The sequence below is a fragment of the Chiloscyllium plagiosum genome, unplaced genomic scaffold (genome assembly GCF_037043375.1).
Source record: "Chiloscyllium plagiosum isolate Xiang-an unplaced genomic scaffold, Cpla_swu_hap1 HiC_scaffold_16, whole genome shotgun sequence".
NCBI lineage: Eukaryota > Metazoa > Chordata > Chondrichthyes > Orectolobiformes > Hemiscylliidae > Chiloscyllium > Chiloscyllium plagiosum.
In genome coordinates, this window is record NW_028270154.1 from 22,528,826 (window position 1) to 22,553,166 (window position 24,341).

General features: G+C 40.4%; 1 protein-coding gene across 13 annotated transcripts in view; it reads left to right on the forward strand.

Annotated features, from left to right (window-relative positions):
* The window catches only part of LOC122556528 (teneurin-2-like), a 2,772,576-nt gene that overhangs the window by 195,933 nt on the left and 2,552,302 nt on the right, over nt 1-24,341 (forward strand). For all 13 annotated transcript variants that reach the window (XM_087995212.1, XM_087995211.1, XM_087995218.1 and 10 more), the window contains exon 4: nt 6,662-6,717. The gene's annotated coding sequence lies outside the window, so the exon portion shown is untranslated. The remainder of the gene's footprint in view (nt 1-6,661; nt 6,718-24,341) is intronic.

Sequence of the window (24,341 nt, forward strand, 5' to 3'; positions counted from 1 at the left end):
AGATTAAATGCAAAACATGCGAACAACCTGTAGTGAAAAAATTAAAACTAAAGATAAATGTTTTAATGCATTAATTTCTAAATATTCATGATCAATGCCAGTACCAAATAGGCAAATACAAAGTCAGAAGTCACACAACACTAGGTTATAGCCCAACAGGTTTATTTGAAATCACAAGCTTTTTGAGCGCTGCCCCTTCGTTGAGTGAAGGGACGAAGGAGCCCGACAAAGGAGTAGCATTCCAAAAGCATGTGATTTCAAATAAACCTGTTGGACTATAACCTGGTGTCATCTAGAGTGACTTCTGATCTTATTTACCCCAGTCCAACACTGCCATCTCCACATCATGGCCAAAAATAAAACAAGTAGATTTTAGGATGTAATAAAAATAGAAGGTGCTGGAAATCTTCAGTAGAAAAACATAGCCAGAGTTCAGATTACTGACCTATTCTATTAAAAGGTCATCAATCTGAAAGATCAACTCTGTTCTGTCTCCACAAATGCTACTGAGCCCTTCCAGTATTTTTGAAATCAAATTTTCACTATCACCGTATGCTGCTTTTTACTTAGATTCTTGAGTGCAATTTTATTCTGATGCTTGGTTGATAAAATCAGAAAACAGACATGAGTCTTTTTGCTATGAGGTTGAATGTAATATTCCATGTGGCTGTCTTCCCCATTACCAATAAGTATCCCTACAGTCTTTTTTGAGAACATAGAACATTCCAGCGCAGTACAGGGCTTTCAACCTCGATGTTGCGCCGACCTGTGAAACCGATCTGAAGTCCATCTAACCTACACTATTCCATTCTTGTCCATATACTTATCCAATGACCATTTAAATGCCTTTAACGTTTGCGAGTCTACTACTGTTGCAGACAGGGTGTTCCTACTACTGTCTGAGTAAAGAAACTATCTCTGACATCCGTTCTATATCTATCACGCCTCAATTTAAAGTTATTTTCCCTCATGCTAGCCATCACTGTCCAAGGAAAAGGGCTCTCACTGTCCACCCTTTCTAATCCTCTGATTATCTTATGTCTCAATTAAGTCACCTTTCAACCTTCTATTCTCTAACAAAAGCAACCTCAAGTCCTTCAGCCTTTCCGCATAAGACCCTTCCTCCAGACCAGGCAACATCCTAGTAAATATTCACTTAACCCTTTTCAAAGCGACCACATCCTTCCTGAAATGCGGTGACCAGAAGTGTACGCAATATTCCAAATGCGGCTGCACCAGAGTTATGTACAGCTGTAACATGACATCATGGCTCCAAAACTCAATCCCTCTATCAATAAATGCTAAGACACCATATGCCTTCTTCACAACTCTATGAAACTGGGTGGCAACTTTCAGGGATTTATGTACATGGACACTGAGATCTCTCTGCTCATCAACACTACCGAGAATCTTACCATCAGCCCAGTAGTCTATATTCCAGTTGCTCCTTCCAAAGCATTGGTGGGCAGCACGGTGGCACAGTGGTTAGCACTGCTGCCTCACGGCGCCAGAGACCTGGGTTCAATTCCCGCCTCAGGCGACTGACTGTGTGGAGTTTGCACATTCTCCCCTTGCCTGCATGGGTTTCCTCCGGGTGCTCCAGTTTCCTCCCACAGTCTAAAAATGTGCAGGTTAGGTGAATTGGCCATGCTAAATTGCCCGTAGTGTTAGTTGAAGGGGTAAATGTAGGGGAATGGGTCTGGGTGGGTTGCGCTTCGGCGGGTCGGTATGGACTTATTGGGCCGAAGGGCCTGTTTCCACACTGTAAATAATCTAATCTGATCTAAATCACCTCACACTTTTCCACATTAAACATTTGCCACCTCTCAGTCCAGCTCTGCAGCTTATCTATGTCCCTGTGTAATATGCGACATCCTTTGGCACTTTCACAAGTCCACCATCCTTAGTGTCATCCGCAAATTTACTAACCCATCCTTCTGTGCCCTCATCCCAGGTCATTTATAAAAATGACAAACAGCAGTGGTCCCAAAACAGATCCTTATGGTACACCACTTGTAACTAAACTCCAGGATGAACGTTTCTCAAAAAACCACCACCCTCTGTCTTCTTTCAGCAAGCCAATTTCTAATCCAAACCGGCAAATCACCCTCAATCCCAGGCATGGGATTGAGGGTGATTTGGCGGTTTGGGTCAGAAATATATTTTCAGCAATAGCCTACTCTGGGGAACCTTATCAAACGCTTAATTAAAATCTACATATCAACCACTTTATCCTCATCCACCTGTTTGGTCACTTCTCAAAGAACTCAATAAGGTTTGTGAAGCACGACCTACCCTTTACAAAACCGTGTTGACTATCCCGAATCAATTTATTTCTTTATATATGCTATTTCATCAGTACTCTCCACCTACATATCGTTAAGTTAATAAAAAGTAACGTACTATTAACTGTAACGTATCCATAAGTTGATTCATTATCAAACAAAGCATTCCATTTTATCTTTGTATAGGTCATTAATTATATGTCAGATACAATACTGCATTTATTTTAGTCTGTTCACATGCTGCGAGTTATTGAAGCTGTGGAGAAGTTCAAGTGGAAGACCGCATAATAAATTCCCAAATCAAGAATCTAATGACCCAACAGGCTTAATGAATATCGCAGGCGTAATTTGATGGAGGCTTAAAAATAGTGGAGGGACGGAATTGTGTATGTGTAGACCAAATATTTCCACTGAACAGAGGAGAATAGGACTCACACTCACAAGATATATTGAGCTTTTTAGATGGTTCTTTTCATAGAGAATAGTCAAAATATGAACCAGATTGGCAATTTACCGGGTGAATAGTGCCGATGCACTATATTTCTTTATGTGGAAGCTAGACCTGACTTTTTTACAAATGGAGAGCATATTATTTAAGAAGTAGACATAATGATTTGTAAATCAGACTAAGCATGATCTACTTAGAAGGTTCTTCAACAGCACTTTCCAAACCTCTGACCACTACCACCCATTCGACCTTGGGTCTTAGATATACAGGAATGCCATCACCTTCAAGTTCCACCTAAGTCTCACACCATCCTGACTCATAATAAAATCATCATTCTTTCACTAAGTTAAATATCTGACACTCCCTTTCTTACAATGCTATCAGTGTTCCTGCATCACAAGGACTGCAGCTGTTCAACAAGAAAGCTCACCACCAACTTCTCCATGCTAATCAGGAATTGAGAACAAATGCTAGCATAGCAAGCAATGCTCAAATCCCATGTACAAATGAACAAAGAGGCTTTTTTCAGACTTGTTTTCACCTTACTAATTTGTGTTTTTTCTTCTGATCATTTACTTCTCTGAGGAGAGACTACATATTTATGGTTTAATGGAACATGTTTGGATTGTGACTATTTTTTAGCATACAGCATCACAATTGCATAAGGTCCAGGTGAGATGGATAAGTAGGTCTTTTCTTGTCTGTCATTTTCATTTCTTGCATGATCTCTAAACTATAAAAATGACTCATCTTTATAGCTAAAGTCTGCAGCTATTTAAAAGCAAGTATTTTCAACTTGTATCTCACCATTTCTGACTTCTGGGACAAGCTGCCTTCTGGCCAGCCCCTTACTAAAAAAAATTCAACCATTTCTGTGACAATTCAAATATGCCCATGCCTTTCCCCAAAATAAAATGTATCTCTTATATTTGAAACAACAAATACATGTCCTTTATTCAGGTATGCCTACCCTGTGGGAGAGCCACAAATATAGCTGCAGATTTCTACCATTAGCTGCAGCCAGAAACCAGAAATCGCCATAGCTACATGTTACAATACACCTTTGCCTTGGGTAAGATTGCCCATTACAGAGCTTCATTGATGATAATAGAATTGGTTCCAGATGGTGCAGAAACAAGTGACCATTGAATGTTTTATATAGCTATCTGAGAGTAATTGCCACCCAAGAGTCTCATTAATTTGTTTGGGAAATTCGCCCAGCTCTAGACCCTCCTCTCTGAAGTTGCAGGTAATGCATGAATGTGATGTAATCCTGAAGATCTTTATTTCACCATATGACCTGAGCAGACATGTCATCAAATGATAATTAATCATTGCTAAGTGGCAATTAACACTCATGCCACATAAGGATGCCAGCCACAGCCACCTCCAATGAGAGAGAATATAACATTCTGCTCTTGGCATTCAGCAGGTTTACCATCACTGTCAACAACCTCAGAGTTATCATTGACCAGAAGCTGAACTAGACAAGTCATTTAAATACTGTGGCTGCAATAGGCAGTCAGAGTTTCGAATTCTGTGGGGAATAACTTGCCTAATCACTCCCAATTCCTGTTCACCATGTACAAGACACAAGTCAGGAATAATCTCCCTGTCCCTGGCTGAGTGCACTGAGAGCAACATACAAGAGATTGAACACCGTTGAGGATAATGCTGGATTAGTTCCCCGTCAATTTGCTTAAACATTCGCTCCCTTCACTATCAATGCATAGTAACAGCCATGGAGCAGTTCGTCAAGGTTCCTTCAACATCACCTTCCAGACCTGTGACCTCTGCCATTTAGACAAGTTAGCAGAAGCTTGGGAACCCAGTTCTGCAAGTTCCCTTCCAAGTCACACAGTATCCTGACTTGGAACTAAATCACTTTTCTTTCAATGTCCCCTCCTACCCGCACTGCGGGTATACCCAGGCCACATGGAATGTAACAGTTCATGAGGGTTAAAACAATGACTGCAGATGCTGGAAACCAGATTCTGGATTAGTGGTGCTGGAAGAGCACAGCAGTTCAGGCAGCATCCTCGGACTTAGAGGTGGGCAGCAAACTCTGGTTGAGATGTGACAACCAAAATCCTGTGAAAATAATATTCTGTCAAAACTTGGCCATTTATTATTGTAATAGGTGGCATGCTCTGCCCTTATTAATAATGATCATTTTGTTTCAAAGCTATATTTGCATTAGTAATCATTCAGCTTTCATTGTCTGAAATTGGATGTATTTTAAAAAAATATATTAAATTACATCACAGAACTGTGGAGCAAAAGTAATTAATACACTGACCTTTCACCTTGGTTGGTCTAAACTAATAACTTTGAAAACATCATTTCACTAATAGTTGTAAGCAGCCATATGAATTGACCTAGTTTTGGGTGGCAGACGACCAGCATAAAAACAGCACCATTTTGATGGTCAATCAATCGTCTCTCTCAGTAAAGCCACTGTGTTGGCTGATTTGGGAAATGGAAATGTCAGGCTCGGTAACAGAGGGTTGCCCTTATGATTTGGAAATCATAATTGTTGCGGTAGAATTCATGCCGCTGTGCTCTGCATCTGAATCTGCTCTGATGAAGGAGTGATCAATTTGACAAGTTCCCTGTGAGTTCATGTTAAATTGATTGGTGTATTTCTGTTCATCGCAGTAACAAGCTTCTAGGGGAATTGTTTTATTTTCATTTCCTTTGTGAAAAGCTCTATAAAGGTCCTTTTCACAGCTTTTAACAATCCTCTGATAAGTCAATCAAAGCAGCAGGGGGAGTGTGGCACTTCCTTTTAAGGATTGCACTTTCCTGCAACAACTCCCCTTGACCCTGTATTATACATTAGATGCTCCCACCCTCAGGTCTAGCATTAGCATATGCATCCTCTCCATCTGACCTCTTTGTAAAGGCCTCCACCGCAACCCCCCCCCCCCCCCCCCCCCCACCCCCCCTCCCTGCCCCGGTGTCTTCACAGACTCACAGAATTGTTATGGCACAGAAGAAGGCCATTCAGCCCACCATGGTGCAGTTATTCGATTACCTAGTGATGATCTCCTGTCTTCTCCCTATATTTGCAGCCAAATAATCATCCAATGCCCTCCTGAGTGGTTTAATTGACCCTGCCTCCACCACACTCCCAACCATGCATTCCACGTCCTCAGTATTCACTGTGTGAAGAAAACGTTTTCCTTAGTTACCCTTGCTCCATTTGCATGTCACTTTATATGTATGTCTTCACGGTCTTTTTTATGAGTGGAAACACATTCTCCCTTTCTCCACTTTTCAGCCTGCCCATGATTTTGAAAACCTTTATCACCGTGGGCGGCACGGTGGCACAGTGGTTAGCACTGTTGCCTCGCAGCGCCAGAGACCCGGGTTCAATTCCCGCCTCAGGCGACTGACTGTGTGGAGTTTGCATGTTCTCCCCGTGTCTGCGTGGGTTTCCTCCGGGTGCTCCGGTTTCCTCCCACAGTCCAAAGATGTGCAGGGCCAGGTGAATTGGCCATGCTAAATTGCCCGTAGTGTTAGGTAAGGGGTAAATGTAGGGGTAGGGGTATGGGTGGGTTCGCTTCGGCGGGTCGGTGTGGACTTGTTGGGCCGAAGGGCCTGTTTCCACACTGTAATGTAATCTAATCTAAAAATCTAATCTTTTCCCCCGCCTCAACTCTGGGTTGCCTATATTTACCTGCTCCTGGACTCGAGGGCTTAGAATCTGAGAACTGCTTGTACTCCTAGTTCAGGGCAATTCTACTCACTGGAATTGTTTGGGTCATCATTTAAATTGTTTGGCAGCTTCCTGAGCAGAGACCTCCACTTTGGTGAGGAGTAGAAACCACACCACCTGCTTCTGGTATTAGATGTACTGGTTAATATTGATGACCTGACCTTTCCTTTACAATGTGTTAAGCTGAAACTTTTCTTTCTCATTCAGGTCTCCGAAGCATTTGTAAACGAAACATTTGAAACACGCAGCAGTTTGACTTTGCTGTAAGTACTGCAATTTAAAAATGTGAAGAAAATCTCTCTTTACTTTATTAATAGTTTGAAGGGCAAATGTAATTGGTAGGAAACCAATAATATCATGGAGAGGAGACTGCAGAATGGTGCTTGCATTTATATTTTGTATATACAAGAAATGTTCCATTTTAATTTCTGTCTCTGGAATTGTGGATTGTTTCGGTTTATTCCTTGATATATAGAAATGTTCCAAAACTCAGAACTGTGGGGAGGTTAGACTGTAAAGTATCTTCAGATTGAAAACACTAACCCAAGTCATAACAGATTTGATCAATTAGGTGCCTGGTAAATAAGCAACACTAAAGTCTTCCATTATATACAATGAAAGATTAAATGCTTGTCTATATCATGATGAACATTCATAATGCAGTATACTGAGGTTGATTTTTGTTTTGCTGCTTGGAAATAAACTGATATTTAAAAAAAAATCAGTGATGGAAACTTCCCAATATTCATTTGTTATTCATTTGACTTTGCTATTAATGCACCCGTGCAATGGATCAAGAGTATCTTCGAGTCTGCTGAGAAGAATAGACCTCCTATTATACACAGGGATGAAATTTGACCAAGAAAAAATTGCGTAACATAGTCTTTGAGCTGCTGAGGCAGAAATCATGTCCTAAAACCTTCCAGTCAAATTAAACTCGAGGTGCTGATTTAACCTCCTTCAGATGAGTTAACTCTCTACCAGCTCCAAATGTTTTTTACATTGAAGAGAATAATTGGTTTACATTTTGAGTTCAGCATTTTGTTGCTCTCCCAATTTCATTAGTTACTAACAAAGTCTCATGAGAGAATTTGTTTGAGGAGAAATTAATTGCTGAGTGTTTAACTACAGCCTTGTATAATGCCTCATGTAAAGCTTATCGTAACATGTGGTAAGATTGTGGCAAAACACTGGCTGCAAAAACAAAAATACTCCTTCATGTTCAGTTGGTGGGAATGCAAAATAAGCAGAGGAGATTATTGCAGAATGAAAACCAATCCTTTTGGGCAACATCTGTGTGTAAAAATCAAATGAATGGAACCCTTTCATTGCTGCATAAAATTCTACAAATGGACAATCAAGAACAACATTTTTCACTTGTATGGTGGGGTCAAAGCAATTTTGCTTCAAGGGCTACTCTTAACGTTTTCTGAAGGCTCCCTGTTGATTCTGGGGGCTACTTTTTCATTCTCACAAACTCATTTATTAGGTGATTTAACAATTCCTTCTGTATCATGTGGTTGCGGAGGATGTTTGAACCAGCTCAGAAACAGAATGAGAGGGATACTTTAATATCCTCAATTATGATCAAATTTCCATTAAACCTAAAGCCATACCACATAAGGAAAGTATTAATATCCTAGACACTGCAACAATTAAATTGGTTCAAAACCAAATTCAAATTAGAGACAGAAATTATCCTTTTCTCATAAAATGATAGCTCTTGAACATTTGCTGCCCAAAGAGAGAGATATCACATTCGTTTGCAAGGAATTCATTTTCTGAATGATGGTAAGTTTTCCTGAGTGGCAGTTAACTGCCCCTGCCCACCATCACCACTCCATTTCCCCCACCACCAACCCTGCCGCCCATAACACACACACACACACTCACGCACAGACACAGACCCACACACACTCATGCACAGACACAGACACACAGACGCACATGCACACACACACGAAGTTTCCCTTCACTGTCCCCAAACCTGACAGATTCTGTCTAATCCATGTTGCTGCCACCTCCTTCCCTACTGCAGCCTCCTTCTCCACTCAACCCACCCCATCCGACCCCCAACGTCATGGGCGGCACGGTGGCATAGTGGTTAGCACTGCTGCCTCGCAGCGCCAGAGACCCAGGTACAATTCCCGCCTCAATTTGCACATTCTCCCCATGTCTACGTGGGTTTCCTCCGGGTGCTCCAGTTTCCTCCCACAATCCAAAATGTGCAGGTTAGGTGAATTGGCCATGCTAAATTGCCCGTAGTGTTAGGTGAACGGGTAAATGTAGGAGAATGGGTCTGGGTGGGTTGCTCTTCGGAGGGTCGGTGTGGACTTGTTGGGCCGAAGGGCCTGTTTCCACACTGTAAGTAATCAAAATCTAAATATGTGCAGATTATGTGAATCGATGATGGTGAAATTGTCTGTAGTATTGAAGGATGTGCAGTCTAGGTGAATTAGTCATGATAAATATGAGATGATGGGCTGGGTCTGGGTGGGATGCTCTTGGGAGAGTCAATGCAGTCTTGATGGGCTGAATGGTGACATTCCGCACTGCAGGGATTCTATGAACCAGTCCTTCTTTGGACCCTCCAACTATCCACACCTCACCACTCTCTTGCTGCTGTCTCCCCGTCTCTTCGCTGGAGTTCCTTTAACTTTGTTCCTTCTGCATCCTTCTTCTTCACTTCCATCCCTTTATCCAGCACCTCCTTCCACCCTTGCAAAGGTCCCTGCACAACCCTGGATTCAGTCAGAAGCCTTTCCAGCTAATGGGGCTCCTACACCCACAGACAGACAACCCAGCCTCAAGCACGGCACGTAAGTCTGGTGACAATGCCCATTGGCCGTGCAAAAGGCTGCTCCGACCTGTCACTGGTCCCCTACAAATCTCCCACAGCCACCATTTACTTTCATAACTGCTTATTACTCCTTCAATCTTTGTTTTATTTTTGTTGATCGAAACACCAGTAAGGAGCAATTTTTCATTGATCCTGTTGATTCTACTTAAGGGAGCAAGTTTTCTCTGATCAGTGTCATTTCACCTTGCCCAATCCATCCAACTCCCATCATTGAAATTTCCCAGGTGATTTGGACAAATCAGTCAGTCTAATTTTACAGTTCATTATGTAGTACCTTTTCAATATCATAACTCAGCTCAGTGTTTTGCCAGAAGTGCTCTGCAACATTTTTTTTCTCTTAGCCCCAGAAGAAGCATAGAATTGAATCATAGAATCCCTACAGTGTGGAAGCAGGCCATTTGACCCATCAGGTCCTCACCTACCCTCCACAGAGCATCGCACCCATACCCACCCTCTATCCTATCCCTGTAACCCTGCATTTCCAGTGACTAATCCACCCAACCAACACATCCCTAGACACAATGGGCAATTTAGCATGGCCAATCCACCTAACTACTGCTCCTCGGATGCTTCCTGAACTGCCGTGCTTTTCCAGCACCTCTGATCCAGAATCTGGTTTCCAGCATCTGCAGTCGTTGCATTTACCTAGTTGATTTTAACCCTACTGCGAATCCTCTTGCAAGGATGCCTGCCTTGAAGAAGTTTTCCTCCTCTCTCTACAAGAATCTCAGGGAGTCCCTCTCCCACTGCAACTCCCAGGTCATTTCCTCTGCCCTGAAGCTCTTCTTTTCCACCTATCCACTCCACCCTCCTCCCTGACCTATCACCTTCATCTCCTCCCCCACTCATCTATTGTACGCTATGGTACTTTCTCCCCACCCCCACCCTCCTCTCATTTATCTCTCCACCCTTCAAGCACTCTGCCTGCATTTCTGATGAAGGGCTTTTGCCTGAAACGTCGATTTTACTGCTCGGATGCTGCCTGAACTGCTGTGCTTTTCCAGCACCTCTAATCCAGAATCTGGTTTCCAGCATCTGCAGTCATTGCTTTTACCCAATCCACCTAACTGTACATCTTTGGACTGTGGGAGGAAACTGGAACACCCAGAGGAAAGCCATGCAGACACAGGGAGAATGTGCAAACTCCGCACAGCCAGATGCCCAAGGTTGGAATCGAACCTAGGTCCCTGGTGCTATGAGTTGGCAGTGCTAACTACTGTGTCACCATGCCACCCAAAGAAGATATTAGCTAGATGACCAAAAGATTGCTCAAAGAGGTAGATTTTACTGAGTGCCTGAAAGGAGAAATGGAAGGTAGATACATAGAGAGTTGAACACAAAGGCCCGAGGTAGCTGACAGCAAGGATTCTCAATGGTGAAACAATTAAAGTTGATGTTAAATAAACCAAAATCAGAATGGAGCAGTTACCTTGGGAAATCCAAGGCAAATTGAGCAAGATTGAAAATGATACAAGGTGCAGAAATAGGCCATTCAGCCCCACCAGCTCATGTTTAAACTTCTTTTGAAGCTATTATCATTCTTTTCTACTTCTTTCTTACCCATGTGATTATTTAGTTTCCTGTTAAATGGATTTGTACTGTTAACCACTCCTTGTGGTAATGAGTTCCACATTCCTACCACTCAATGAGTGAAAAAGTTTCCAATGAATTCCCTATTGGATTTCTAAGTGGCAAACTAATATTGACAACCTCAAGTGACTTTATTACCCACAAGAGGAAATAGTTTCTTTACATCCACACTGTCAAAACTGTGTATCTTTCATTCTATTCTTCTTCAATTTTGAACTATTTGAGGCAAATTTTCAAATTATTTGCCTCATTTAACAGAACAGTAACTTGTCTCAAGACAGAGGTGGTAATGCAAACTTACGTTTGCAAAAGGCCTACTATCCGCTGTCTAAAAGAAATGTTCCCAATTTTAAGATGGAATTCAGAACCCTGAGAAGTAAATAAAGCACTAACTATCCTCTCGAGTGACCTCTTTGGCCTAAATTTGTGTCTTCAATTGCCAACCCGAAAAGTCTGCAAGTCAAAGTAGCTCTTTCATCACAAGTGTCAGCAAGAATAAAATTAAACAATGCTTTTATAAATTCCAGGCTCAAAGTTTCCCATTTAATTTTCTAACTCCTTCATTGTTCATCCTCACGGAGATTCTGTTCTATTATTAGATGATCAAAGATCCAGACTATCTAACTGAGTTCAAAATGTTTGGAGATTATTAGAGGTATTAAATGAGCTTCTTTGGCTGCTAAATGTTACCACACATGGGAGTTGAGAGCCTTGGGGATGAATTGCTGTTATTAACAGAATAAATTGATATCTGGCAAGGAGTTTATAGTTGGTAACCTAATTGATTCAGAATTTACATATATAATATGGAATACCTGGGAATTAAAGGCTGTCTTGTGATAAAAGACTTTAGATGATTCCTATGTAGAGAAAAATTGATTGCTAAGAATGATTATACTGTAGTAATTTAATTGAGGAGCTTTTCCTCCTCTTTTTCTGTCGGCTTTCTATATTTTGCACCATTATTGCTTCAGCTGCCAATAATTCTGTACACTTTGACACGAGAAGGTGCTGGTGGGTGATGTGAAGGTATTTCATTTTCTGTAGACTGTTGACATGTCTTCAGTCAGTGGCTCATCACAACAGCATATCTACAAGCAAGAGATCATGGTATGGACCATTGCTGTGATGCATTTAAAATCTTTTCTTTTGCAACACCAATATATTACCCACTGCCAGAGAACTGATTTTAATAGCAATTATCAAATAGATGAATTATCTCCAAGATTGTAATGAGACAGGAACTTAAGCACAGATATTGGGATATTAAAGCAGCTATGAAGATATTTTAACAACTTGGTAGGAAGTGATCTACTCAGAATTACAAAGACAGAAGCAGTGTGGTATATCTTGAGAATACAGCAATGAAAATAAGCATTTTTTAAAAAAAATGGGAGCTGACTGTTGCTGTTCTCATCAACATTTGACTTTGGGGATTTGGGGAGACAATTAGGCAGACTGGACCTTACTGCTGGCATTTGGTTTGGGACTTCTCCGGAAACTGAAAGAAGCATCTTACCATCATTGATGGTATAACTATCAAATGGGGAGAATCCATGTGAAGTGATGTTGTATTGCTTCGTGAGAAGAATGTTATTCTGTGGAGAGCTGGTGTAAAATCTAACTGAGGCATAAGGTTTTCAATCATGTTAAAAGGCAAAGAGGGAATATCTCTTCTGTAATTATTAGTTGTCTACTCAATAGTCTTTAGTCTTTGTTGCTTTTTTAGTTTATTTGTAACAGTAAAAGTGCAAAATTTAATGCACTCTCTAATATTGACTTTGGTGGCCATTCCTGGATGAGCAGAAGTTTCTTCTAATTAAACCTTGAGGACTGAAAATACCGTTTTTAGTGTATGTTCCAAACTTGATTCCATATTTATTGATTTAATCCCTCTCTCTGACAATAGTCTGCGATAAAGCCAATCCGTTCATTTTCATAAGTGTCGCATGTGATCCTGAGAAGAACTTCTGGCACCATATTTGCGCTACCACCTCTTTCAACCTCTGTAAAACATCACTTGACTTCAACCCTGTCTCTGGTCATCTGTTCATGAATCCTTAATTTATTCCTTCAGGACCTCTAGCTTTGACTCTTTAACATTCCTGGTTAATTGGCTTCCCATATACCAAACTTGGTTTATTTGAGGTCATCCAAGATCCTGTGTCTATATTGCGCTCAGTCCTGTTCCCTTATTCCCTGTTGACCAACATTAGTTCACAGTTAAGTAATGCCCTGGTATTAAAATTCTCCTAGTTTTCAAATCTTTCCAAAGCCTCTTTCCTCCCTTTCTGTGAAATGTCCTCAAACTGGACAACCCTCTGAGCTAGCTGTGCTTCTTTCATTCTAGCCTCATGCGTAGCTCTGATTTTGATAGTATGAGCAGTCCCCGGGTTCTGAATGCAATTTATTCTTGAGGATATGTTAACAACTTGATTGTATGCAAGACAGAATACAATGCAGGACAAAAAAGGAGCAGTTTGGAAGTAGAGGAAGTTCATAAATCGAATCTTTAAAATCCCACACCTGTATGAGATCATGGTTGGAAGTACAAACATTTGTATGTCAGACATTTGTAAATCAGGGACCCTCTGTAACATTACTGGTGGCCGTACCTTCAGTTGGCTAAATTCCAAGAACTGAAATATCTTTCCTCTGCTTCTATGTCTCTCTGCTTCATCTCATTTTTGAGATACTCCATAAAACCTAACTCTTTTAGCTTTGGTCATCTGATCAAACATCTCCAATATAGTTCAGTGTCATACTTTGTTTTATTTATGGGCGGCACGGTGGCACAGTGGTTAGCACTGCTGCCTCACAGCGCCAGAGACCAGGGTTCAATTCCCGCCTCAGGCGACTGACTGTGTGGAATTTGCACGTTCTCCCCGTGGCTGTGTGGGTTTCCTCCGGGTGCTCCGGTTTCCTCCCACAGTCCAAAGATGTGCAGGGTCAGGTGAATTGGCCGTGCTAAATTGCCCGTAGTGTTAGGTAAGGGATAAATGTAGGGGTATGGGTGGGTTACGCTTCGGCGGGTCGGTGTGGACTTGTTGGGCTGAAGGGCCTGTTTCCACACTGTAATGTAATCTAATCTAAAAATCTAATATGGCTCTTGTGAATTGCCGTGGTATATTTTAATAGATTAAAGTTACTGCATCCTTATAAGTTGTCGATGTGCACAATGCTCTAAAGATGGACTTAATTTCACCTGAACTATAATATTTGATCAGTATATAATTCCTGATGGGATTTTCTAGATGTTGTAACTCTCTATATTAGATTACTTACAATGTGGAAATGGGCCCTTCAGCCCAACAAGCCCACACCAACCCACCCAGATCTATTCCCCTACATTTACCCCTAACAGTACAGGCAACTTAGCATGGCCAATTCAACTAACCTGTACATTTTTGGATTGTGGAGGAAACCAGAGCACCCGGACAAGCCCACGCAGACACGGGGAGAATGTGCAAACTCCACACAGACAGTTGCCTGAGGTGGGAATTGAACCCAGGTCTCTGGCGCTGTGAGGCAGCAGTGCTAACCACTGTGCCACTGTGCCACCCACAAATATATGTAAGAGGTCTACCTTGAACATAGTGCTGATGCTACTTGTTGTGATATGTTGTTCCTGCAAATTAAGTGACTGTAACTCCACAACTGTGTGCAATTGTGGCTGGCTTTACAAGGAGAAGGAATGGGTACAACTTCCTCATATGTTGCTTTTTATCTTCTCTGTGATCAAAAACACACAATAACGAAGTAACACAGGACACTTCGGCAACTCTAGTCAGCACTGTTCAACTCTTCCTCGGTAATCACTTTGGTTACTTCCTCACTGGTGATCTATGATTTAACTTGTATTTGTTCCTCAAATGCTAGACTGTACATCATGGAGGCTGATGAAGTGCATTTGGAGCAAACTGTGGTTTGTTGAGAATGCTAAATTGGAAAGCATGTCAAACTGTTGAAAACACTGTAGAAGGTTCCACAGATGCACAAACAGGTTAATGGAGTGTGCAGATAAACAACAGATGCAGTTCAATACAAAGACATGTGATGCAGTACATTTGGGAGAAGGAACACTGAAATGAAGTTCACCACAAACATATTTTTCAGAATGTGGAAGGGCAACAGGTTCCAAACAGTGCAAATACACAGTACAGAACTTTAGTTTCTCAATCCTGTAAGAAATTAAGCAGTTAGATTCAGTCCCTATTTTACACTCTATCCAATTAATTTCAATGGAAAGTAAAATAGAAGGGCTGTAAAACTGAGAGTGGAACACCCAACCATTCCCTTTCCCAACCAAGTTAATTTAAAATTCCTTGCAAAAGATTTGTTTTTAAAGAGTGTACACAGAAAAGTTTTCAAAAGGCAAATGATTTTCTGGAGTTTCCTATATAAGCACATTGAACACAAAACGAAGAAGTGTTATTGAGTACAACTTTGGTCAAATCACAGTCTAGTAAGTATGGAAATCTGAGTGGCCTAATTTTTAAAAAATGGAGTCATTGAAAAGATTTGGTGAAGAATTGCTAAATTATCAGTAAGGAAAAGTGATAGTTGTGACGAAAAGTGAACATTGGAGTTTAGAGCTTCATTTAGTAGACCAGAAAAGATTTTGAGGTAATTTAGTGAAGTTTTTTATGAAATAATGGACTTGAGAAGCATATACAATTTTGTAACTGGAGAAAATTTAACAAAGGTACGATGGTGTATGCAGTTTATGCAGCTCAGTATCAATTACTGTATTGGCATCTGTAAACAGAGGTAGATAAATGTTTGTAGAAGTGGAGTTAATGTATAAGATTGGGACACTCTGGCTCCGTGATGGAGGAATTGGTGATAAGTTGCCCAGGTATCCATTGAGAATTAATAATGTAGATCTTTCAAACAAAAAGCCCATCTTAGTGTACAAATGGTAAGTAGCTCTCATGTCAACTCGTTTGCTTTGACGTGCAGTACTTACTCCAAAGCTTTGTAATGCTGTTTGTGGCATTGCTTAAACCTGCAGAGAGAGCCCATTAGCTTTGCTGCTGATGTCGCCCAGTCTGAATTCTTTGATTTTTCCAAGCAACCCCTGGCTTATCATAATTAATCGCTAAGGCTTTGTTGCAGCATGACTTTACATCAAAAATATAAAGGGTTTTCTGTTTCCTTTGTCAAAATGTTAGTTGAAGCCAATAGGGAGTGAAGGCTTGAAAAAATTCGAATCACAAATAATTACTGTTGGGTTGACAAGGTTAGGCAGCTTGTCCAAAGAATGGATTTTTTTTTCCCTGCAGAAATGTAGGTTTTGAAATTTTGAGAAGTACTTTCTCCTCAGGAAATGACTATTCATCGTGTGAGGTCAGTGAGCAGCAATTAGTACCTGAGAGAAATTCAACTTTAACTAGCTTTCCACTCAGTGGAGTTCACCTATGGAGCATGAAAATGTATCTTAACATATGTTCATGATTGAGTAAACTAACAAGTGACATTGGAAAACATTTTTTCTGGTAAATATGCATTTTCACTGTTTAAAACAGAGGTAGAATGCATAATATTGGACTCAACAATAATGGTTTCATTGAATGTAAACAGGAGAAAAACTGGACTTTCTCTTGTGTGCCACGTTTACTGATCTTTGCTTCTGTTATGATCACTATCAAGTCTAACACTGGAAAAATGAAAATTGGCTTGATAGACCTTACATTTTAGTTTTGCAATTTGGTTACCCTGGTGATTAATCAGTGAGTATTGAGGCTGCTGAAGTACTTTCAAAAAAGCATTAAAGTTTATTGTACACAAAAGGAAAGAAATGCAAATGACTTTATCCCATGCAAGAACAAATTGAAGTGGTCTTATTATAAACATCTGAAACGAAGCTTCAAACCCTTTCAGTGTTGAGAGTGTGGTGCTGGAAAAGCACAGCAAGTCAAGCAGCATCCAAGGAGCAGGCGAGTTGACGTTTCAGGCAAAAGCCCTTCATCACCGTTCCTGACGAAGGGCTTATGCCCGAAACCTCAATTCTCCTGGTCCTCAGATGCTGCCTGACCTGCTGTGCTTTCCCAGCAAAACACTCTCAACTCTGACCTCCAGCATCTGCAATCCTCACTTTCTCCCTTCAAACCTTTTACATTCAGTTACAACTATACAGAAAAAAAATCAAAAGAACTGAGGATGTTGGAAATCAGAAACAAAAACAGAACTTGCTAGAAAATCTCTGTTCTGAAAAAGGGTCACTGGATCTGAAACATTAACTCTGATTTCTCTCTACGGATGCTGCCAGACCAGCTGAGCGTTTCCATCAATATGCATTTGTTTATAACTTTATAGATTTCAGTGAAGTATCACCCAGGTTTCTAACGTAAACTTTGTTATTCAGTGGAACAGCTGTACTTTGGTTTCTCTCTAGCAAGCTTCTGCATTCACTCAATGTGATCTTCCTCATTTACTATCTTTTCATGAGATGCTTGCATAGATTACTAGCACAACTCTCTTCTTTCTGAATATGGATTCCTTCTACAGTCTTCTGTTCTTAGAGCTTTTTCTTCCTGACATTAAACCCTTTAGGACTTATTTTTGTCTACCATGACTTCTGCAGATTTCTAAACAGTACTGTTGCTCTTACAGGCTTTTTCTCCCTAAATCACTCTTTATCTGAAAGAAGTGTGCTCATTCATTCATTCTTTACTTGAATCTCTCTTTCTAATTAAAAACTGTTTCTTGTTAAAACTGTCTTCAATTTCCTGTGTCTTTTTACTGGACAATAGTGAATACTTCCCCTCTCTTCTATGCTTGTCCTTTTCGAAAGCACTGAATCATTCACTGCAAAAGATTTTCTTTTCAAGGTCTCATTTCAATTCATGTAAATGCATTTCCAGGTACCCCAGTACCATTCACAGAGCTCAAAACTGAAACTAACCTCTTCCCTTCTTTAAGCCACACAATATGGAACTGTCAATCAATCTTAAAGCTATGCATGGTTCTATCCAATTTAGAATCCAAATGTCCAACTGAAAATGCTAATATATTGTAAAGGTCATGAAGGTTATCTGCCATTTTCTTAGCTGAACTCTGGATTGTTGTCCAAGTTCTGTCCCATTACTGGAAAGTTTGGTAACACCAAACGCAGCTAGCTCTCGGCAAAGCTTAACAGTCCTACTCTCAATGAAACAGATCAAAGCATCTATTTAATGACACTGCTGAGGCTGCTGTGTTCCTTCAGTACTGCATTGAAATTCCTGCCAAAAGAATGCATAATATTTTGACATAGCAGTATGGATTTTAGTGCTGAAACCAGGTATTTCTACTGCATTTTCAGAGGGAGAGTTAAGTGTGATTTTTGGTTTCTGTTGCAGGCACCCTTTGAAAGATGCACAGTTTTCTATTATGTCATGCAATTGCAGATGCCATACATGATACTGTGATGGTTTTCTGGTCCTCCTTTGGATCATCCTTTAAGGGGAGATTGGCTGTGTGGGGAAAGTGTTGCAGTATTAAGAAACACTCATGTTGTTAGGCAGTTCCTCAAATTTAGGTATCTGCTTGAGAATAGATGTGCATTAAGGTGTGTGAAGCCAATTGATCCCTTCCTAGACTGAATCCGGGGATAAGACCATCCACCACACTGGTCTTCATTTGCAGCATGAGAGAAGTGTAATTTGGTTTCTGCCACTAAGGCCCTGCTTCAGATAGCTGTCCATGCATCCTGGTGGCAAGCACATCTTTGAAGTAGTCATACAGCAAAAGCAGTGGACTCAAGACAGACTGTTCCATACTCAATGGCTCAAAGCGTCTGCATGAATGCACTTCAATGAGTATTGTCTCCAAAACTTGCATTGTGCTTTGAATTTTTGTTTTACAAGAATTACAAGAAGACATCAATTGCATGAAGAAAATTTTGCTGTGGTGAAGGCCAATTGGCATTAGTTCTACCCTGCCTTAGTGTTTTACATAGTTCCACCTCATCTTTACTTTCAGATGCCCACAGTTTGGTCGCAGTGAAGCTGATAACTCACACAGTCTGGAGTAGCCAAGGGTATCCATAATACTATTGCTATAGACTAATTCATCATACTGGAAGAAAGAAAAGCAGAATATAGTTAGTATATGGACAATCATGGAATCCCTTTAAATAGATGTTGCTGTCATGTGCTGTGCAACATGAGGTTCTGCATTACAAAATGAACAAGCTAATTCAGGAAATAGTTTCATAGAATTTTACAATATAGAAGGAGACCACTTGACCTGTCATGCCTGTACCAGCTCCTGAAAAAGCTTACCATTTGCTGCTGGAGAATGGGCCTATCGTTGTAGCCCTCTAACATAATCAGTTACAATAAAGTCATAGACTCACAGAGACATATAGCACGGAAACAGACCCTTTGACAACTCATCCATATCAACCGGAAATCCTAAATTAATCTAGTCCCATTTGCCAGCACTTGGCCCATACCCCCCAAACCCTTCCTATTCATATACCTATCCAGATGCCTTTTAAATTTTGTAATTGTACCAGCCTCCACCACTTCCTCTGGTAGCTCATTCGATACACACACCATCATCTGAATGAAAAAGCTGATCCTTAGATCCCTTTTAAATCTTTCCCCTCTCGCCTTAAACCTATACCTTCTAGCTTTGGGCTCCCTAACTCCTGGAAAAATGCATTGTCTATTTACCCTATCCATGCCCTTCATGATTTTATAAGCCTCTATAAGGTCACCCCTCGGCCTCTGACACTCCAGGTAAAATAGCCCAGTCTACTCAGCCTCTCCCTGTAGCTCAAATTCTCGAATCCTGGCAATATCCTTGTAAATCTTTTCTGAAGCCTTTCAAGTTTCATAGCATCCTTCTTGTAGCAGGGAAACCAGAACTGCATGCAGTATTCCAATACAAATATATATTCAGCTCTCATTTGAAACATCCAATGGAATCCTCCTCTAATGCTCTTCCAGGCAGCACATTCCAAATCCTAACAACTGTCTGAGTAAAGGAGTTTCTCCTCATCTCAATATTAGCTCTCTTGCTGACAATCTTGAAATTATGACCCCTAGTGACTAACGGGTCACTAGTGGAAACAGAGTATCCCTTTTTACTCTGTCAAATTTGTTCAGAATTTTGAACACCTGAACAAGGTCACCTCTTAATCTTCTCTGCTCCAAGGAGTATGAGCCAATTCCTCTAATCTTGCCTTGTATCTAAAATCGTTCACTCCTGGTATGATTCCAGTAAATCGCCTTTGCATTCTCTCCAGGGATTTAACATTCTTCCTTAAATAAGGTACTCCCGATGTTGACTGACCAATGATTTGTTGAGGTGTAGTATCACTTCCTTGCTTTTATACTCAATGTTTGTATTTATAAAATCATATGGTATTATCTCTGAGCTTAAACTTCCCAGCTCTGTTTCTCTCTCATTCCTTCCCTAGCTATCTATTCCATAATTTGATTCTCATGAAATGAATCATTGGTCAGTTGTTAAATATGCTCTGGTACCTTTGTGGTCCCATTGTGTGTGAAGCATCTCTTTCAAAACAGGGTATCACCATTTATGATGTTTGTGTGTTGACAGGTATGTACAGTGTCAAACTAGTGCTCAGCCCTTGTACCACCTTGGGCGAATTGATTAAAATGTGGTATGCAAATAGCTTAAGTTTGACAATCTAGAACTAAGGGTTAAAAAAAAACAATGCTTCAACTATATTAAGACAGATGTTGGCATTTTATTTTCTCACTGAGAGTTGTTAGTCTTTGGAGACCTCTTCCTCAAAAGGTGGTGTGAAAGTAGACTCTTTTACTGTCTTTAAGGCAGAAGTGGATTGGTCCTTGTTAAGCAAGGGGCTGAACAGTTATGGGCAGTTGGTGGCAATGCAGAGCAATCAGATCAGAAATGATTTTATTGAATGGTGGAGTAGACTTGAGCAACTGAGTGGTCTACAACTACTCCCTCATTTGTGTTCCACTGTGCTTTGGGGGCAGATGCCAAATTTACATATGGCATCTAAAGTATTCATTTTTGCTGATACGATCTGCAATTTTAAGACAATGCCAGCATAAAATGCAAAAGAGTTCAGAGCGGATTGTCCTGTACATCGTTTCAGTGAGGCTGCATCAGGTTGAGAATGAACTAATAATCCATATATCCTGTTTTCGATCGAAAATTGATAATCTGGGTAGCATCAATTGGATAAGCCTTCTGAGGACTCAGTGATATAAGAAATGGCGTTCACTCACTCTCAACAAAGTATTTCAATTTGACCCTGTTTCAAGAATGTTTTTCATATCCAATGACAAACTTTCATGTACATAACAGAAGTATCTCAAAGCTGGCATTAAAAGGACAGTCTTCTATTTTCGGTCTTCTGTCATCCTTAACATTATGCTCTTACAATCAACATGAATGTACCAAGGACTGCTGAAATAATAATGTGGGTTATTTTGAAGATTAAGACTATTTACAGACAATGTCAACTGTGAAGCTGAGTACATGCGTCTAGCTTCTATAACCTGTTTTTATAGACTGAGTACAAAGTCATGGGTTTATTACATCACATTACTCTGTGATAGTGAAGGACAGCATCCTAAGTGTGTTCCCTTAAAGGTACACATACATCCCATCACAACACATGGAACACCTGATGAATTTGTGGATTGCTGATGCTTTCCATCACTCCAAGCAGCAGCCCTTTAAGAACTGCTAATTTGCTGGATGTTCTGCTGATGCTCCAATCAGGTAGCTGCTTGCACCTGAGGCAATCATTCAGGGAACATGTTCTAATTATTCAAATAAACTGATCTCTCAATGTCACACAAAGTCAACTCTCCAGGCAAAATGTGCTACTACATCAAGTCTGCAGTATCTATCTTCGTATTTCATTCTTCTTGTACCTAAATTTAAAGTGGTGGATCAATTGATGAACATAAGAACAAATGTTAGCCATTGAGTCTCTCAAGTCTCTTCCATTCTTCAATAGGATCATGACTGGTGCACAAGCTAACTCCAGACAACTGTCTTTGCCCATATTCGTTTATACCATTGGCTAACAAAAAGGTTATCAATCTCTGCTTTAAATTACCAAGTTATCCAACATCTGTTTGTTCAAAATTATGATAAGCTATTTCATGATAAGCTATTCTGAATTCCATTTCTCAAAGGACTGGCTCTAATTTTTGAATTGTTGTGTTCCCAACTTGTGGAAATAATTTCTCCCTATCCTTTTGATTCTCTTTAACATCTCAAAGCATTTGAACAAATCACCTCCTAATTTTCTAAATTTGAACAAATAAAACCCTTTTTGTTTAATCTTTCCTTAATCTTAACACTTAGTGTCTAAGTGTTCTGGTGGTGCAGTAGTATCTCCAAGCCAGAAGGCCTGTGTTAAAATCTCACCGAGCCTAGAGATGTGTAATAACATATTTGAACAGGTTGATTAGGAAATATCTAATCCTTGGAGACCAGCTGTCATTCTAATGTGTCTGTGCTGCAGTCCCCCAAAAGGCCAATAGATGCTCCCTAAGGGGTTTTTCCATCACTATCCACAGTAGTCCAGGTTTGCCTAACAAAGGCTTTGCACTGCTATAGTATGGCTTTCAAGTTCCTTGTAACCTTGTCCAAAGTCAGCATTGCATTTGGGAAAAGGTTAAATATTTATACTCAGTGCAAAAAATACAAAGTTCCCCTTTCCTTGCAGAGAAACCTGTCAACTGTAGAGATCCCAATGCTGTCAACTGTAAAACATGGAAAGCTGTCTAAACCTGTCAACTGTAAAACATAGAAATTACCTTTGTTTTCTACTGATGCATCCATATTCCCTTCTCTTGAACTTCTTTCTCTCCTACAATGTGTTTATCTGGTAGACAGGCAAAGCTGATAAATTCATGAAAACAAGCATCATTCCTTTAAATTAATCCCATTTTAACTTTTTGTATTACAACACTTTGACTCTGAACTGAAGAATATTTAGGGAACTGTTGTTATGTTCCAGTATGTATTGATATAAGAGCTACTCCTCATTAGAGCCCCAAAAGCCAGAATTAACTATTGACTGTGCTAATCTTTATGCCTTCAAGAAATGGAAGTTTATTCAATGAATGTCTCAAAGTGGATGGAAAATATGGGAAGACAAAGTTTGTTCAAGAGGATTAATTGGTTTCATTCTCAGCACTCAAGATTGCGATAATATACATTTAAAATAGGCCTTAGGCCACAATTACATTAGTTACTCAAGATGATGCCCAGTCATGGCTTCCAGCCTTATCTGTGCTCAGGCTTGTACCTGATTTCCACTGGGCCACCATTGAGTGCAATTCAAACACTGACCAGCGCTTGATGTGTAAACCATTTCATCTGAGAAACTTGTCAGAAGAATGGATGGTCCCTTTTCAAACACAGACTGATTCTGAAAGAGAAAGAAGCCGTATCTTCTCTAACCTGAATCCTCTTCTTGGAGAGACTCTTTGCCGAGTGAAGTGTATCTCACTTGCTCCATTTGGAACAAAAGTGAAATTTCTTAGCAAAGTAATTTTTGGCTCTGCAGGTGATATTTAATCTTGTATTAATTTATGAGATGGGAACATCGCTAGCAACGAGAGCATTTGTTGTAAATTCCTATTTGTGAATGTGATGGTGAGTCACCTTCTTGACCATTACAGGTCAGTTGGTACGTCCACAGTGCTTTCAGTAAGGGAGCCTTTGACACAGTGAATGAGAAGGAACAGTTAGAAGTGAGGATGATATGAGGTTTGGAGGGAAATTTGCATTTGGTGGTGTTCCCTTCTGCCTGTTGTCCTTGTTTTCCCAAGTCATGGGTGTGGAAAGTGCAGTACAAAGAGCCTTGGTGAGATGGTGCAAAGCTGTGTATTTGTGTGTGGTCTGTACCGCTGCACCTGTGTTGGTGTTATTGCGAGTGATGTTTAATATGGTGGATAGTACATCCATTGAGCAGGTGTCTTCCTTCTAAACATATTTTTAAGCTTCTTCAGTTTTGAGGAACGCGGAGAGTATTCTGTCTTGCTCCTGAATTGTGCTTTGTTAACTATGCACAAGATTTTGGAAGTCAGGAGGTGTGTCACAAGGAGTTCAACTCTAGCTTTTGGATGGAGCAGATGTATCTGGACCAATTCCTTAAGGTCCTAGTAATTGTGCCTGACCAAAAGCAGTGGTAGTTATTGCTATTGTGCAAGAAGCATTCTTGTTAGCTAAGAACAATGCCTCTTCATTAGATACTCCACAGTGGTGTATCTCCTCCCACATAAACTAGATCGATCCAAGATAATGCAAAAATAGAGGAAGATTAGTGCCAGTGAACTACCTCAACCAACCTTTACTCACTACTGAATACTGGTCCAGAGTGGCAAATATCACAACATGCCAGTGGTGGTCACCTGGGAAAATACTGCATTTGTCTTATTCATAGCCTTTTTCCAGCTAAATTCTTCAAGCTGGAGGGGCTGT